At 39.0% G+C, this 14586-nt stretch overlaps 1 non-coding gene across 1 annotated transcript in view; it reads right to left on the bottom strand.

Moving 5' to 3' along the window:
• Window positions 1-12133, bottom strand: part of LOC100547011 (uncharacterized) — a 46790-nt gene extending 34657 nt beyond the window's left edge. The window contains exons 1-2 of the transcript XR_014883329.1: window positions 11898-12133; window positions 7630-7782 (exon numbers count right to left, since the gene is read on the bottom strand). This is a non-coding gene — a transcript (uncharacterized LOC100547011). The remainder of the gene's footprint in view (window positions 1-7629; window positions 7783-11897) is intronic.
• Window positions 12134-14586: the final 2453 nt, after the last annotated feature.

The following is a 14586-nucleotide window of genomic DNA, read 5'->3' as shown; positions in this document are numbered from 1 at the left end:
ATAAACAAGATCATCTGGGCTTTCTATGGGCATTTTAAGTCTTCCACCCATTTATCTAGTTTTATCCTCAGTATTTTTAAGTGAAATTGATTGGCATCAAAGCTGTTTGATATTTTTTAGTTCTTGTCCTGTTCAACGGCGTATGGAGTCACAGAATCAGCTGTACAGTGTGCATTAAACTTCCTGTGTCAGAGGAGTCTCAGACCTCCCAGTAAAAACCAATAGAAAAACCTAGCTAACAATCTATGTCTTTCTCTAAGATCAAGTGATGAAAGAATCTATTAAAACAAACAGCCATGACATTTTTCTGCTGTATAGTTATTTCATCTGAAACACTGCAGGCCCTATCTAACTCAAAGCTACCTGCTGACTTCAATGGGCTCTGGATCAAGCCTTACCAGAGGAATACTTTACAGTTCTCTTTAATGAGACGCTCAGTTGATTAACAGCCCTCCTGCCTGCTACTCTAATGGGAATGCTTTCCTTTTTATGCTTCTCAGGGCTGCAGATACCTTTGTATGATCATCAGCAAGAAAACTTTAAAGAAAAGCTGTGTAACTGCAGCATCTCCTAGTGAATTTACACCACTCAGCTGTTACAGGAGATCCTATCATGAAATGATAGAAATATGTTCAAATGTTGGTTCTAAGAGAGTGGTTGATCCTCTACAGTATCTGAGTATCAACAAATTACTGATGTAAAATAAACCATTCAAGACAACAGTGTGAAAATACGGTAGCTTTGAAGACTTTCCAAACTGATCAGAGGTAAAGGAAGCTTAACAGAGACCGCAAAAAAGATATTAATTCTTTAACAAAGGATGAAATTTAAATTCTGATGGCTATAGTTTAATCATATTTGCTACAAATCTAGAACAACTCAGTTTGAAAACTGCTTCGGCTTACACCTGACTACTACTGTCCTGGGCTGCAGTCTTCTAGCCAGTCCTTAAGAAATATTAGTAAAAGAACTGAAATCAACGTAAAAATTGATAAATCACAAGATGCTTAAACTAATAATCTATCTGTTAAAAGTTAGGAATTTACTTGCTTATTAGCACAGAGAGTCATAAACGTCTCTACGGATGTCACCTAAGTCTACCTTCATTTGCATTGTAAAGAATGAATGAAAAGCACTGACAATTGGACAATTGAATCGTAGGCTAGGATTTAAGCTAACACCAATGCATTATTAAAAAGTGATTCACATGAAAAAAAGGACTAATGACACATTTCTACTTTCAAGACCTTACCATTTTAACCACATATGTTTTTACTTCTGACAAGCATACTTGCACTGTCTGTGCCAGAGGGAAGCATCCAACAGAAGGTTGAGTTTGAATCCCTCACGTTTAACAAGCAGTAAAATCCAACTGCATAATGGCAATCAGAAAAAAAATAATCCTGTAGATGCAGACTTGGCTAGGTTTTCTGTTTTCACCGTATTATTTTATTAGTGCAAACATTACTTCTCAAAATGCTGCTACATTTAAAAGAATAGAAAAGGTGACTTTCAATTGCATAACATTGTGACTTAAAGTACTGATAAAAAGTAAATGGGCTACCATTACTTACTGCCTTTGAAAATATCTATAATGTCTGTTGCACAGAGAACTCGCCCTTCTCAAACCATTTTTTCTTTCTGCCACCAATAGCAAAAGAAACACGTTATGCCATAAATTATGCACTGCTGAGTAAATATTACTCCTGTTGCTACAGGAGACACGAGATAATAATATCCCATATTTTAACTACCATGCATAGAAAAACTTGTCAGTGCTGCTTCAGCACACGTGCTCATGAATCATCCAAGTAACCAGTCAGAAAGAACTCAGAACCTCCAAGAGAATCAAGTCCCTATCACTGGAAGAAAGAGGTTTCACTTAGGTGGCAACACTCTTGAAATATGACATGAGTTAACACTGAGAACGGAATAAGAAACAATAAGGAACAAGGCTTGCTCAGTCCAGTTTGCCATGCATGATCAACAAGCATTTTGCAACGTCAGTACAACCACAGATGTGACAGAGGCACTAGGGATATGGTAACATCTATCCTAAAGTATCAGTGACTCTGAAGCCGTAAGTAAATATGATGTTGATTAACTGAAGAATATGCAATTTCTTCAAAAGCAAAAAAGCGTTACAAAAGAGTATATATTCTATACATGACTGAGGACTACAAGTAGCAGAAATACAGCTGCCATTTCCACCACCATAATCTTTCCAGCTGTAACACCAACTGTAACACGTTTGATCCAAGAATTATTTTGTTTTAGCTTTTAATAAGTAACGGAAATAAAATTTCACCACTCTACTAACTCCTTCTAAATTTGCAGTCTTTGCCTATGAGTTTATTTCTGCCTGTAAAAAAAAATAAAAATGAAAAAAATCACTATTCCATTCTACCTGTTCATTCATTAAGGGCACACTCTTAAGACCTGAGGAATACCTTTTGTTCTTCCCATTGAAGTGACTCTTCAAAGCCAGCAGTTATTTATGCTCCCTGAAACCTTTTTTCAATAGTTCTAAATAACTGCAACAGAGTTGCAAAGAACTGAGCCCATGTCATTAAATTCTAGCACAAGACGACATTTCTTTCCGTTTATCAATATAAATTAGGTATTATCTCTTGCCTGCACTTGACATTCAAACAAGTGATTGAGAAGGGAATAAGTGATAAAGGGAAAAATAATTATAAGGGTATGACACTACATAATTAGTAGGATAAGACTGGTAAATCTTAACTAAGTTTTCCAAGCCTAGCATCCAAATTCTCTGGTTCCTAGCATTTGAAAGCCCCACTCAGACAGCTCAGTAATATGAACTAAGTATTTGACTGCAGGTTCACTCCAACAATCTACTTAGGATTAATGAGAAAAGAACACTTTCCAGCTGTTGTCACTTTGTGGTGATTTTGTTGCTGTTGTTACAGACCATTGCAGTACGCTTATTTCATAAGGACTGCAGCATTCCAAAATGCTCTCTCTCTATATCTCAAGTCCTGCAATAGCCAGAACTGACTGATGACACTGAATATTGTCTCTCCAATTTTGAACACATTCAGTTTAATACCTAGCATGACATGATACAGAATTACACATTCAACTTCAAATCAGAACTCTACTACAGAAGTCTGCTGCTCATGCTTTGGTTTTGCAGTATGACAAAGTGTTGCTGGCAAGAAGAAAACACCTGCCAAGTGCACATAGGTAAGAGGAAAATATTTCAATTTATCAGCTTGCTGCCCAGACTAAGTACATAGCCATGAGAAACCACAAGGTTAACACCTTGCTCTGACGGATCATCAACGTGTGACTGCTGCCACACCTCTAAAGTGTTCATTAAGGACAAAGTTATTCTACATGCTGGAGGTCAGCAGAAAGCCAACCATTTTAATGGGTCTTATATAACACATCTCAAGAGCATTTGAGTTCTTCTTCTAAGAGTTTTAGTGACATTTTTGAAGACTAAAAGGAGATAAAGAATTTGGCATACCAAACCATAATCTGGTGTAAATATACTTCAATTATCAAAGATTCCTGTACTTCAAGGAATTATTCCTGCATACTAATTAGTGCCAATATCCTTTCACTACTACGAAGAGTTACTGCATTCTACTTCAGAGCAGACAGAACTTAGTAGGAAGATTTATCTAAAAGCATCATCTGCACAGCATTTTGGAACTCTTTGAGATATAGGCTGTTCACACAAAGAAGTCATAGAACCGTCAGAAAAAAAATCTGCTGTTTTGGTAGCACGTACCTTTTCAAATCTTCTGAATGTTGTTTGTTCATAGGAAAATGGTGGATTTTAGGAAAAAATGAGTGGACCAAGACTCTTAAAACTTAATTTTACCTTATAATTCTGTTATATTTTAATGTATGTTTGTATATTCAATGGATATATAGATGGTGTGTGTGTGTGTATATATATATATGTATATATATATCTCTCCAGGAACTTGGCTAATATAATTTATATTGGAGTAATGAGAGAAAGTCACTCACCCTGTCCTGGGCTCGCGAGATGAACTCTTGAAGGAGCGGATTCCAGAGAGATCCTTCCCCACTGGCATCAGCTCTTAAATGGCTCTAGGAGAGGTGCAGCCAGGCTCCACCCCTTCCTGCAGCACAGGTGATTTGCCTTCACCTGTGCTCCCCTGGCTGACTCATTGCTCACCTCAGGTGATCAATCAGAGGTTCAGGCCGTGATTCAGCAGCCCCATACAATGTTACAAAATTTTATTTGCAGATTTCATAAAATGAAATGGAGAAAACTCAATCAAGGCCACAACTCCACCTTGTTTTCTCTTGTATAACAATAGAGTGTGATTACTTTCTTTTCAAATTCTAAGCATTTTTTATTAATAAACGTCAATTTAAATTGGTTTGCTTCAGTGTGCAAGTCAAATTAGAATTGGTAAGCTTGTCCTTACCTAGCATCTCTGAGCTAGTTATCTCAAAACTGTTTTCTGCTTACCTTCTTTTGTTCTCATGAAACAGCTGTTTTGAAAAGAGAATGAGTACTTACAAGTTTGATACCATCACTGGTCTTATCTACTATCCTAATTCTCACACGCTTATATATCAGGCTCTCCTTCATGACAATGTGCAAAAAACACACACAAAAAAGTGCAGTTAGAGACCACAAAAGTGTTCTGTCACATCTACTCAATAAATGGATGCCACTTGGTAAACTGAAATGAGATGAGTTTTCTCATATTAACTTCCTGATGTTAAAATGTAACACCTTTCTGCTGCTCCTCAATTTTGAAAAACCAATGTACCTTCACTACAAGAGGGACCAAAGCCAGTTTTCTCATATAGTACAGCTTTACAATTAACAGGAGGGGGAAAAGATTGCACTACCTTCAGAGCTCGGATCTCTTCCATTACTGACATTTCTTTTGCTTCTGCCTTTTTCCAGCTGTTTACATCTTTGTGTTTCTACTCTTTCTTCCTCAATCCTCAAGTCTTATCTTGCATCCTCCGTTCATATCAAACTTATGTTCTCAGTCAGCTCCCAGTGTTCCTCCATTTGTCCTGTCCCAAACAGTTTGGTTTTTTGCTCCACTACTTTCTGTCCTTTTAAGTACTGGCATATGTTCTTTCTGCTCTAATATCTGCTTTAACTTCTCAGAGCTAAACATTTTGCAAAGCTCAGAGATTTCCCACAGGGTTGCATTGCACAGGCACCAGTCTGCTTGTGCTTGTACTAAAAAAAAATAAAGAGTTCAGACATCACTTACTGCTTGGGGAAACGGTATGTAAAAACAGGCTGAAAAGGACTGGAAAGCATATTCATTTTTTCTATGCAAATGACCAGAACACATCTTTTTGTTAGATATGGTGCTAACTGGAGATTAAAGACAGATGTGAAAATATTTAATACTTGCTTGTACTAACCCAGTGGTATCCTTTTAAAAAAATAAGTTTCCATTTTCTGATGCTTTCGACTATTACTAAAAACTCAGTGCTGAGATCCAAAACCGCACTGAAGACAATCTGTGAAATGCAAGTCTGACCTAAGTCTAGCAGACTCACTCTGATCCAAGAGCAGTACAGGGCAACCATATTTCACTTCACAAAATTAGTTTCCCTCTCCTTCAGCACAGAACCACCAAAAGAATGAAACACTGTGTCAAGTCCAAGTTACCTCATGGGAACAAACACTGCACAAAGCCAAGGCTTCAGTGTACTCCACTGAATTATAACACTCCAAAGAGTTTGTGGCTACTAAAACAAAACAAAACAAAACAAAAAACATTCTGAAACACAAAAATCTTGGTCATAAGAAATTCTCCTGAGACAAACACTGTGCTTCCATTGCATACTGCTCACATAAGAAGGCATGGATCTGAGATACAGTAAGGCTATACACTGGAATGCGCAGCCTCTTTGACTTTTGAGAAGGTTCAGGTCTTGAGTCCAAACTAAAAACATTTCTACAACTCAGTGCCAGCCAGATGAATGCATAGTAATATCGTAACAATTCCAATTAAAAAATGTGCAGGATGTAAAATTGACAAATTAGCCCTTTGATGGACAAATTAGCTGAGAATGGGCATAGCCCTCGAAATATATTTGCTGAACTATATTTCGGACAGGTTTCCTAATATCTGTTTGACTGTAACAACAGAACAACATAACTCTTGGTGGATTTGTTTGTTTGTTTTTAAATACAGCAATTGGCACAGAAACTATAGCCTATAAATGTAGCTCCTGGATGCCAGATTAATTACAAAATAACAATAAAAACAAAGTTACTGAAGAAAACTGTAAGAACTTGGACAAAGTATTCTATTTGGTCTCACTAGCTAGATCCAAACTACTGGATAAGGCAGTATTTCTAAGCTCCTAGGTTTGAACGTCCAATTCAAGGGCAATCTGAGTTACAGAGGCAAAATTTAATTGTTGACAGCCTTCTGTTTTTAGCATTTCCCTTCTGCTCCAAATGCCTTCAAATTCCCCAAGATAGAACTCCAAAGCATGCAATACATGAACCATTAGGTATAACCACTGTATTTGGATTTTTCTTGTGCAGCACCTTGGTTATCTAAAAAAACACATTCTGATTTGTGATTCAATAAAAGAGTAAATAATATAGGATAAGATACTGGCATCACGAATCTCACTGACCACTGCATGTTGCTTAGAATGAACTAGAAACTTTACTCTTAACAGAGTATTCTTAACTTAAACTTTACTCTTAAGCTGCCTTAAAAAAAAAAAAAGAGACAAAAAAAGAGAGGAAGAGAAGAAGAAAGAGAAAGAGAGAGAGAGAGAGAGGGAGAAAGGGAAAAAGGGAGAATGGGAGAAAGAAAAGGGAATTAGGATTGCATAGACTATTAATGCTGGCCATAAAACTGAAAAACCACTCAATTAAAACCACCTTATATTCTAGAAAGTCCAGCAAGTGCATGTGCATCTGCCAATGGACAGTAAGATCGGCTGTTGGAGTGTCTATTGCCCTTCTTAGATTTTGCACCTGCACATGAATTACGTTTTCAGTAGGACATTTGTACAAAGCCAACAACTATATGCTATTCTAAGGACTTTTCCAAGGAGACTAGTTTTTCAAAATTCCTGGAAAACATCATAAACTAAGCAAATTCATGCTTACCATTTAGAATGAGAATAGTGAAGGGACAAAAAAAATCTCCCACTTATGCTAATACAGCTAATACAGTAGCATAAAGAGGCTGCATGAACATAAATACACATAAGATATGAAATAAAAGAAAGCAGTGTAAACACAATTAACGTAGAAATTAAAGGAAAAGACTATTACACAAAAGGAAAACAGTATTCTGGGCACAATGCATTTAAGTGAATAAATAAGGAAATAATCCAGTGGTATGTTTATATACTTAAAATGACATGAATTCAAGCTGACAAATGGCCCAAATGTTCATCTTGTATAGCTGGAGGATAATAAAGCCAGGAAAACAAACCAAAGCAAAGAAAGGAGAATATTTGTTTCAAATATCTGAGATACCAGCTTTTCAACTCTCCCTCCATAATCCTGAGAAGTCTTTCATTAGAACACTTCACAGCTAGTGTCATTACCCAGTTATGAACTATGCTGTAAGTAAAATTAATCGAGGAAGCTCTGTGCTATGCACATACCTTTAAGCACAAGTGTAGGCTCTAGAAGCTGTTCCTATCTTCTGGATTAGTCTCTTTCAAACTGATCCAGATATGGCAGAAGCTTCCACACATTCAAACAGATCCTCAGTCTGGACAAAGAACACAGCGAGCACTCTGGATAATGTTCTTGGCCTGCAATGTAGACAAGACCTCCATTATCCATGCACAGTGTTGGTATTCAGACAGTTTATCACATGCTTGTAACTGAGGTTGTAAGTGCTGGGAATAGGGAAAGTGTTGTACTTTTCAGGTTTCAGAAGAATGGCCACCTTCAACATCCTCAACCAAGAGTCGATGACAAAAAATCCCGGAGTACAATTTGAGAGCAAATGTTGAGTCAAGTTGACTCTACAATGGCACACCAACAGCATGCTGCCTCTGCCCAAGCAGAAAAAGAGCAACCAAGCAGCAAGAAAAATGCCTCATCAAAACTACTTACAATGCAAGACAGTACAAATGAAAACATGAGTCAAATATTAATTCCAAAAGGCAACTGTTTCTTTAAAAATAAAAACTGGGAAAGTACAAGCAGTTCTGTTTAAAGCAATCAGTGGTTATGTTACCATGTGTCAACAGCTTATGGGCTGGTTCGGCCCGGATCCGTGACTAGCGGGGCGGAGGGATCCGTGGATCCAAGCCTCCGGAAAAGGGGGAAGCAGGGGACCCCAAAATAATTGAAAACAGCAGCAATAATCTGAGGTGAAACAAACTAATTTACTAAATATAGTATCAGCAGAATATAATGAGAGAGAGAGAGTGTGTCTGAAAGGTCTCACCACAGCACTAAGGTGAGAAGTGCAGTCAGGTTGAGCTGATGAAGAAAAGCAGATGGAGAAGAGAACATCAGGTGACCTTGCCGGGAGTTCTATCTCCTCGCTGACCGCAAAGCCCCCTGGGGAAATGTAGCTCTTCTTCTCCTCCGGACAGGCACCTGGAACTTGAGCATCAGCAGCCAAACCCCCAGTGCGTTACATGATGTTATGATGTGGAATACTGATAACCAAAAATCATCAAACCGTGACACCGTGGAAAATCTACAATTATGTATAGCTGAGTGGATATCAGCTGGACAAGCAGATCAAGGGAATATTTTTGTTCAAGAATGGGAATATGAAGTTTTGATGCAACGCTACCAGTCAAAATCAGAACTGCTCTTTGTAATTCAAGATTGTATGAGGCAAATTTCAGGAGCAGAATTAACCTCAAGACAAAATGAAATTGTTGTTTCTCTGGAATTTCAGTCCCCACTGACCATGTTTCTATTGGCTATGCAAAAACATGGGATACTTGCTATCATAACCAACCATAGATGGCTTCAGAACCACAACTTAACTCAGCAAACGTAACGGAAGTCACCAACAAGAATAAATATCTTTCTGCTGGGTACAAGCAGAGAGAGAGAAGAGTATCCTCACCCACAAAGAATATATTAGGGATCCATTCGTAGAAAAATAGCACAGAGCAGGAGAAATCTCCTTGTGACACTTGGAAACACCTTGGATCATATCCCAATTTTTGCTATGGAATGCAATGCATTAAAAAAAAAGTTGAGAAATGCTGACTGCCCCACATTAATGGAGCATTAACATAGTCAGCTGACTTAATAAAAATTGGTGCCAACAATCAAGGTGAGACTACACTGGAAAGTACAAAGCAATTGTCTAAGAATGACATGCAGTTGTTCCAAAGAAAAAAATAAAGAGAAGTCCTGAACGGTTCAGTCCTAAAAAGTTCTCAAAAATTTACTTAACTACTGAAGTGCAGAAAAACTGAAGATTCTCCAAACAATAAATTATATAAACAGTGAAATAATGTATTTTTCCACAGTAGCCACGTTAATAGATCATGATGAATTTATGTTACTGGCACACAAGAAACAAAACCTTTGAAATACAATGGTGACAATGACTTCTTAGAAGATGACAAGGGATGATTACATCAGACATTGTTGGCAGCAATAGAATTTGGTCAGCAAACAACCAGACAACTTACATGCTGTGATTATCTTCAGGAGAGACTGAGGAATAACCTCAAGAGAAAATCATACAGATAGAATTATAGCAGGTCATTACTGTACAGCTAGCAGGCGATGCACTCAGAGAAAAACTTAAAAACAAAACTTGAAATTGGCAATGAAAAGAGAATGTTAAGACATAAACAGATCCCAGCTGGTGGTACAAGCTGCCTTAACAATCGTATTACCCTATTTATTTTTTTCTTATGTTTTTTTTTTTTTTCCTCCAGTTATATTGCCTAACACAGTATGTCATAGTTTTACACTATTTTTTGAAAATTAAGAACCACTGCAGTTAGCCTGTGACTATTTGCTGGTACGTATGAACAGGCCCACCACTTGCAGCCAAACAAGTATGCCATTTTCTCTCCAAATACATTACAATGCATGAAATCCACTGTGCTGTTAAGTCATCAGTTTGTCACAAAGCTGTAAAACTGCTGGACACTGTAACTGTTTCCCACAGTTAAAGACATACACATACCCAAATCACTTTCTAATGTGCAAACAGAAAGGATATAAATAAACTTGATTTTGGTAAAGCTTTCATGGAACAGATGCCTCATTATAAGGATTTCAAGGAACAGTGGTGATTCCCACAGCTACAGTTTTTTAAAAGGAGAAACACCATTGTACAATGAGGGATGGAGCAGAATGCTTTAGAACTGAATTATACAGCCATAGAATTTTGTGCAGAACCCAATCTGTGCAAGAGAAGAGTGGTGAAAAAACTAAGCTCACAGGCACTTGCTGTTTGGTTTGATACATACAACCAGCTGCACTCAGCGTTTTATCATCAAGGCTTCACGTTTGATAAGAAGTTTTGCAACACTAACAGTTATATGTAAGAATCGGGTTCTGACATTCCTTGCACTCTAGGACTTGCTGTTCCACAAATGTAACTAAGGAAGGGTGGCAGAACTAATTTGTTAGGAGCAGCCAGATTAGAAGTCGATGTATTCTTGCAGTAGGTTCTGACTAAAGCAACAGGCCGTAAATAAAAACCTTCTCATATGAATTACACCAATACAGCAGCAACAATAAAACCTTGCACAGCTGCTCCCAGGGATGTAAGTCTACTCTGAGACTTGTTAGGTGCTTTTCACTTGGCGACCGAAATGCTTTAGAATTTCAGCAAGTCATCCAGCTTCACTGTCATTTTTCTGACTATAATTAAATGATGATAATGACTAGGACTTCCTCAGTAAAATGACAAATTGCTGAATATAAAGATAGGTGCACCTGACCCTGAAGAAGCATACTTTTTAAAATATACCTATCCTCAGCAGCAGAAAAACTTTCACACCAGTGTAACCATGTCAACAGAATAAAACTTTTCCTCGCACACAAACATTACAAGAAAAATTCCCGCTTTTACAGATAGCATCACAGAGTAAGAATTTCCAGAAAACAGCCAATGATCACTGCTAGCAGTTTGTGCCTAGTTTCAAAAAACAGGATTTAACTACAATCCTCGTGAATGATCCAAATCTGGTGGCAGCTGTACAACCAACACTCACATCTTAATGCTGATCCATGCATTTCTTCTCCTGAACTTTGGTATTCAATTAAGGGAGCCTTACAGTTTGTTCTGCATTTCTTTTACTGCGTTGGGCAGAGTAAAAGAAATTCAGAATAATCATGAATCAAGCCCTACTGTTTAATAGGAACCAATCATACCAGCCTTCCTAGAACAATGTATGACCTGCAAGCTCACACTTGCATTCAGAAATAATGCCCATTTGTGGGCATGCATTCATTATTTATTTGCTTTCTCAAGCATGAGAGCATGCTGGAAAGAAGTAACAGATAGATAGGTTCATGCTACAGCATGAACCAATGTGAAAAGAGTTGTTTCTTCATTCGTATTCAGTTTGCCTACTGTCAGATTAACAACCTTCCATTTCCATCAGTCCAAACATGGAGAGTACATTTTTCTTAGCAAAGGTCAAATTCTAAATTCTTTGAACATCTTAGCCTGTTACCAGTGAGTAAGCACTAACCGGACTTAGTTCTGTGCATGTCTTGCTTGCTCTCTGAAGAGACTGAAAAGAGACTACATCTGTTTACTTTTCCTAACATAAAGACCAAATGTCCCTGCTTCCTGAATCAGAAGTAAATTCAGAACCTTTACAGAAGGGTAAAGAAAACTTCCACTGAAAATCACCACCACATAAGACACAAAACTCAGAGCAAAATGGTACCTACTGTGGCTTTCTCGTGAGACACAAACCTGACAGAGAGATGCTGTACAGCTTCCTGAGGACAGCAGACATCCATGTTTCAAAGCACGTTCTCTTCAGCCCTGAAGCGAAGACCAGGGTGATGCATTCGTTGCTACGTCAACTGTGAAGCTGCTCAAACACAAGGAGCAGATTGGAAGCAGCAGCCCAAATCCTGCTGAACATGAGAAAGAAAGATCTCACTGAGTAGACAGAACTTTTCAAGACATAAATTCACAAAGGATACCAAGAGATCAACCTACAAAGGGCAAAAGATTTCCAAAGAGGTATCCCAATATCAAATGCAATTAAAGTAAATGATTCTCAATTGTTATACATCAAGCAATGAGTAGATGTTAGGTTTTGTTAGACTGACAGAGCAGAAATACATGATCCTAAAAATACACAAACACTCAGTTGCGGGCCGAAATTTAAATCTAAATTTTGGAAATAATCAATAATCTTCATAATATTGCCAGAATAAAATAACAATGACACACATCCAGGCTGGAAGGTGATTAAATCCAGTATTTAAAGGGGGTCTACAGAAACAACAGGGAATGGCTCTTTAGTAAACTCTGCTGTGACAGGAAAAAAAGAGTTTTTAAACTAGAAGAGAGTGGATTAAGATTAGATGCAAGGAAAAATGTTTGCTCAGAGGGTGGTGAGACACTGGCACAGGCTGCCCGGAGAAGCTGTGGATGCCCCATCTCTGAGCCTGGATGGAGCCTTGGGAGCCTGAGCTGATGGGAGGTGTCCTGGCCCACAGCACAGTACTGGAACTGGGTGAGCTTTCATATCCCTTCCAACACAACCCTTTCTATGTACACTTTTACATGCGGTTTTACAAAATAACTATGATTACAGAGTTACAGCGTAATATGTTAAAAGACAGCCCAAACCACTTTTTAAGATCTTCTAAAATTATTTTAAGCTTTATGGTGATATTCAGACTTCCGTCAGCTTTAAGATTTGGTGTGAAAGAAACAGTTCTGCTGTGGAAAAGTCATTAATTCATGACTCTCAGTTCACACACAGCACACACCCAGCATCATATTTTTCAGAAAATAATAAGGAGAAGTCATTATGTGCTAGGGCTACCTATCTGCACTTCTCTTTAAGGTTTAGTGAGTGTCTTTATGTGCTTATTTAATAGAATGGCCTGGGTTGGAAAGGACCACAATGATCATCCAGTTTCAATCCCCTTGCTACATGCAGGATTGCCAACCACCAGACCAGGTTGCCCAGAGCCACATCCAGCCTGGCCTTGAATGCATCCAGGGATGGGGCATCCACAACCTCCTTGGGCAACCTGTTCCAGTGCATCGTCACCCTCTAGGTGAAAAAATCCTTCCTAATATCTAACCTAAACCTCCCGTCTCAGTTTCAAACCATTCCCCCTTGTCCTATCACTATCCACCCTCGTAAACAGCCGTTCCCCCTCCTGTCTATATGCTCCCTTCAAGTACTGGAAGGCCACAATGAGGTCTCCCCAGAGCCTTCTCTTCTCCAAGCTAAACAAGCCCAGTTCCCTCAACTATTCTTCATAGGAAAGGTGCTCCAGCCCTCTGATCATCTCAGTGTCCTCCTCTGGACCCGCTCCAAGAGCTCCACATCCTTCCTGTGCTGGTGGCCCCAGGCCTGGACGCAGGGAACGATCACCTCCCTCTCCCTGCTGGCCACCCCTTTTTTAATGCAGCCCAGAACACAGCTGGCCTTCCGGGCTGCAGGCGCACACTGCTGGCTCATGTCCAGCTTCTCGTCCATCAGGAGCCCCAAGTCCTCCTCCGCAGGGCTGCTCTCAAGGAGATCTCCCATTTTGCATAAACATCTGGGACTGCCCTGACCCAAGTGCAGCACCCTGCACTTGGCCTCATGTGCTTGTATTCAAGTTTGTGTGGGCAAAAGGGAGAAATCAACACTTTTATTTGTAATTAAATATAATTATGTAGGTATTGTGGAAATGAAACTTTACCTCCTATGGACAACATATATTCAATGGCAACAAAATACAACCTCTCAGGTCCTTTCCTTTCATCCTTCCCTAACCTAACTTTGCTCTTGTTTCACAACCAGCATTCAAACAGAATATTATTTACTCCCAGAAAGAATGAAGTCCCCGTGTCTCCTCAGCTGGGCATCCCCACAGTATCAGGGAGTTTACAAAGCATAACCAGCAGCACCATAATGATCACAGCAGGACTGTGTCTAACGAACATCACATCATACTTACTCCAACCACATCTTAGGATTTACTCAAAATTTGTCACTTGCCTTCTTCCATATTTTTTTTGTTTTGGTTTTTCAGCATCAAGAGCATAGGAACTTGCTGTAAGTCTTGCCTTTCCTTCCCTAGCTCTCACATCCACACTCTTTGTGAGCCTCCCTAGCGCTAACACAGCTTCAAAGGCTCAGAGCTGCACCTCACACAGGGCTTCATCCCTTCACGCCCAGTTTGCTCATGCACTCCTTCATAGACAAGCTTTCTTTTCTATTTACGCCAAAGTGCCTTCTATCAAATCCAACGCCTTATTTCTTCCTCCTGCCTTGCTACAATCACTCACAGCAACTCTGACTGAACATATTTGAAGGAGCCATGAGCACACTTCATAAGAAAACTCAAAGAAGAACCCAGAACAGGCAATACTTGTGCTACCAAGTGCCCTGACACAGGAGCTGAGCAGCACACAGCTGTGTTTG

The sequence above is a fragment of the Meleagris gallopavo genome, chromosome 5, assembly GCF_905368555.1.
Source record: "Meleagris gallopavo chromosome 5, MGAL_WU_HG_1.1, whole genome shotgun sequence".
NCBI lineage: Eukaryota > Metazoa > Chordata > Aves > Galliformes > Phasianidae > Meleagris > Meleagris gallopavo.
The sequence above is the reverse complement of the archived record's forward strand: the minus strand, read 5'-3'. Positions and strand labels throughout refer to the sequence as shown.